The following is a 4,885-nucleotide window of genomic DNA, read 5'->3' on the forward strand; positions in this document are numbered from 1 at the left end:
ACTAATTTTTGTGTTTTTAGTAGAGACAGGGTTCCACCATGTTGTCCAGGCTGGTCTTGAACTCCTGACCTCAAATGATCCACCCACCTCGACCTCCCAAAGTGCTGAAATTACAGGCATAAGCCACCACGCCCAGCTGCAACCCATGCTTTTTTCTGTTTTCCATTTGCTTGGTAAATTTTCCTCCTTCCCTTTATTTTGAGTCTATATGTGTCTTTGCATGTGAGATGGGTCTCTTGAAGACAGCATACTGATAAGTTTTGTCTCTTTATCAGGGTTTCTATTCTGTGTCTTTTAATTGGGGCATTTATCCCATTTACATATAAGGTTAGTATTGTCGTGTGTGAATCTGATCCTGTCATCATGATGCCAGGTGGTTATTTCACAGACTTGTTTATATGGTTGCTTTATAGTGTCACTGGTCTATGTACTTCATGGTGTTTTTACAGTGGCTGGTAACAGACTTTTCTTTCCTTATTTAGTACTTCCTTCAGGAACTCTTGCAAGGGAGGCCTGGTGGTGATAAATTCCTTCAGCACTTGCTTGTCTGTAAAGGATTTTGTTTATCCTTCACTTATGAAGCTTAGTTTGGCTGGATATGAAATTTTGGTTTTGAAATTCTTTTCTTTTAGAATGTTGAGTATCGGTCCTCAATCTCTTCTGGCATGTAGGGTTTCTGTTGAGAGGTTCACTGTTAGTCTGATGGGCTTCCTTTAGTAGGTTACCTGGCCTTTCTCTCTGGCTGCCCTTAACATTTTTTCTTTCATTTCAACCTTGGAGAATCTGATGAAGTGTGTCTTGGGGTTGATCTTCTCATGGAGTATCTTACTGGGTGATATGGTTTGGCTCTGTGTCCCCTCCCAAATCTTATCTCAAATTGTAATCCCCACATGTCCAAGGAGGGACCTGTAATCCCCATGTGCCAGGAGGAAGGTGACTGGATCATGGGGGGTTGTTTCTCCCACGTTGTTCTCATGATAATCCCCCTGAGGTCTAATAGTTTTGTAAGTGTTTGACAGTTTCTCCTTCACACATTCTTTCTCTTCCTTCCTTGTGAAGAAGGTGCCTGCTTCCCTTTCTGCCATGATTGTAAGTTTATTGAGGTCTCCCCAGCCATGCGGAGCTGTGAGTAAATTAAACCTTATTTCTTTATAAATTACCCAGTCTCAGATAAATTTCTTGATAGCAGTGTGAAAATGGACTAATGAGGTTAATTGGCACTGGCAGTGAGGCCCTACTATAAAGATACAGAAAATGTGGAAGTGACTTTGGAACTGGGTAACAGGCAGAGGTTGGAACAATTTGGAGGGCTCAGAAGAAGACAGGAAGATGTGGGACAGTTTGGAACTTCCTAGAGACTTGTTGAATGGTTTTGACCAAAATGCTGATAATGATATGAACAATGAAGTCCAGGCTGAGGTGGTCTCAGATGGAGATAAGGAACTTCTTATCTCCATCTTAGAGCAAAGGTAACTTTTGCTGTGCTTTAGCAAAGAGACTGGTGGCATTTTGCCCTTGCTCTAGTGGAACTTTGAACTTAAGAGAGGTGATTTGAAATTGGAATTTATGTTTAAAAGGGAAGCAGAGCATAAAAGTTTGAAAAATTTGCAATCTGACAATGTGATAGAAAAGAAAAAACCTATTTTCTGGGGAGAAATTCAATCCAACTGCAGAAATTTGCATGAATAACAAGGAGCCAATGGTAATCACCAAGGTGATGAGGGAAATGTCTCCAGGGCACGTCAGAGATCTTGACAGCATTCAACCCATCAGAGGCCCAGAGGTTAGGAGTAAAAAATGATTTTGCGAGTCTGGCCCAGGGACTTGGTGCCCTCTGTCCCAGCCACTCCAGCTCCAACCATGGATAAAAGGAGCCAAGGTACAGCTTGGGCCATTGCTCCAGAGGATGAAAACCCCAAGCCTTGGCGGTTTCCATGTGGTGTTGGGCCTGAAGATGCACGGAAGTCAAAAACTGAGGTTTGGGAACCTCCACCTAGATTTCAGAGGATGTATGGAAATGCCTGGATGTCCAGGCAGAAGTCTTCAGGGGTAGAGCCCTCATGAAGAGCCTCTGCTAGGGCAGTATGGAAGAAACGTGTGAGGTTGGAACCCACACCCAGAGTATCCACTGGGCCATTGCCTAGTGGAACTGTGAGAAGAGGGTAATCATCCTCCAGACCCCAGAATGGTAGATCCACTGAGAGCTTGCATTGTGTGCCTGGAAAAACCACAGGCACTCAATACCTGTGAAGGAGCTTCCCAAGGCCATGGTAGCCTATCCCTTGCATCAGTGTGCCCTGGATGGGACAAGGGGAGTCAAAGGAGGTCATTTTAGAGCTTTAAAATTTAATGACTGCCCTGCCAGATTTTGGATTTGCATACGATCTGTAGCCCCTTTGTTTGGGCCAATTTCTCCCATTTAGAATGGGATTATTTATCCCATGACTATATTCCCATTGTATCTTGGAAGTAACTAAATTTTTGATTTTACAGGCTCCCAGGCAGAAGAAACTTGCCTTGTCTCAGATGAGACTTTGGACTATGGACTTTCGCATTAATGCTGAAATGAGTTGAGACTTTGGGGGAATGTTGGGAAGACATGATTGGTTTTGAAATATGAAAATACATGAGATTTGGGAGAGGCTGGTGCAGAATGATATGGTTTGTCTCTGATGTTCTGGTCACCCAAAATGGTCATGACTGACATAACAATCACATCTATAGTTATTCTGTGGGAAATCCTTATATTTGATCACTTCAGTTAAGTAGTCCTCCTTCCTCCTCCTCCCTAGTATAATCACATACAAGTACAAATAAAAAGTAGAGATTGTGAGTCGAAATAAATACCATCTGGCTTTCAAATGCACCTCCATTTTTTTCAATACTAAATAGCCATTCCCTGATATGGCAAGTGCTGCATACGCTAAGGCTCCTCTCCTTGAAACTGGAAGGAGGACACCAGTTCAATGAATGTTCAAAGAGCTTTACATCTGAATTATTATCCCCAGGTAACTACTACTGTCCTCTCCATATTCCTATTTTACAGTTTTGGGGATGAAGCCTGCACACATTGAAAGGCTCTCTGAGTCTATGTCCCAGTCATCCACATCACAATGGTTTTAACTCCCCCTATTTCCTGCCAAATTTTTAGCTAATTTTTGAATTACATTAACTTTCTCCATGGAGAAGTAGACATCAAAAAGTGGGAAAAATTTCTAAAATATCCCCTTTAATTACTCTACATAATTATTCTCTTCAGTATAGAGTTTGATACATAATTACTTCTTTTTGGAAAAGCCTCTTTCAGTGATTGGGATCCAAGGAGAGTGTTCTGGCTTTTAATGCCAAAGAGAAAGAAACACAGAGTTCTGAAAGGATGTGCTGTAGATTCAATACTGAAGGTGGTTTCTCCCAGTTGATTTGTTTTATATATATATATATATATATAGCAAATATATAGTCCTTCCTGACTGCTATAGGAAGGAAAAAAATAAGGCTGTTTTTCTTTTCCTTCTTAAATATCTGTAAACTTTTTATTGTGTCTCCTTTGGTGAAGGTGCAAGCCCAGTAGCTATCTGAAGGCAGCCAACATATACCAAGAATCAGTCTCAGCCAGGCAGTTAGCACAGCAGGTAACACCTCTGACATGCACACACCGCAATTACTTTCAAATCAATTTTTGTTTTTGCTTTTCTAATACATAGCCAATGTAAAAGGTGCCATTTTTGACAACCTTCATGTTTTTTGGGGTTTTTTTAAAAGAAGGCTGCATTTGGGAGGGAACTAAAGAGGGATGTTTGCATGTGGTTGTTGAGATGATCTTATTTTGCTTCCAAGAAAATCAACTAACTATTTAATTAGAGATGGAAGCAACTTTGTTTTAGAGTTCACCATAAATGCCCTGAAAAGAGAGCCCAGGACAATATATGAAGCATGTGAAGGAAGAAAAATCATGAGTTAAATTTAGTAACATAACAGTAAATGTATAAATGTGGGTATATCATAGTTATACAGGTTACTTATGTGATGATGTGAAGAATTGTAAGAGAAATATACTCTTAGATGATGAGAGGGAATCAGAAGATTTGAGGCAAGTTATTTAACTTCCTTAATCCTCAGTTTCCTTCTATGTCAAATACAGGTAACAATAGCTTGTCTGTTAACTTTTTATGCTATTTAAAATTTGTTGTGCTTTGAAAATTGCATACTGCATTACTATATAGTATCATCATTCTATTTACATTATAGAAACTATAGAACTCAGCTTAGCCCAGTGTTATATTTTATATAAATTTATAAAAGATTAAGCCATTTTTGTTATTTTAGAAAATTACTATAATGAGCATGATTTGGTAGAAAGAGTATGATCTTGGAGTTAGAAGACTTGAGTTTATCAGTCCCTCCATTTCTTAGCTGCCTCACTCTTGGAAATACTTCCATGTCTTGAAGATTCAGGTTGCCCCTGTCAAAGTGGAAGTAAATACATGGTCTGTCAATCTCATTGAAATACTGTGCATGAAGGGCATCTATAGGGGGTCCTCTGAAAAAGAGAGAGCCTCACAGGAGTGTAAGTCTCTTTCATTATTATCTTTATGTTGAGAACATGAATTACTTTTGAGTTTAAGAAATTTTACTAAAAAGATACCAAAGTACCAAAATCTCTACGCACTTTTCCATCAACTCTCGCCTTATACCATTACATTTTCACTAACAATAGAGAGGGAAATATTAAATAAATCTGATAAGATATTATTCTCAGAAGATATCGTAACACGTTTGCTGGCTCTCCATTCCCTTCTCTACCAGCTTCTGCTAATGCATACCCCAGGTGCCTGTAAAAATCCCTTCCCTATGGTACTTTGAAGGAGGCTCCCACGTGGGCTCA

The sequence above is a fragment of the Mandrillus leucophaeus genome, unplaced genomic scaffold (genome assembly GCF_000951045.1).
Source record: "Mandrillus leucophaeus isolate KB7577 unplaced genomic scaffold, Mleu.le_1.0 Scaffold107, whole genome shotgun sequence".
NCBI lineage: Eukaryota > Metazoa > Chordata > Mammalia > Primates > Cercopithecidae > Mandrillus > Mandrillus leucophaeus.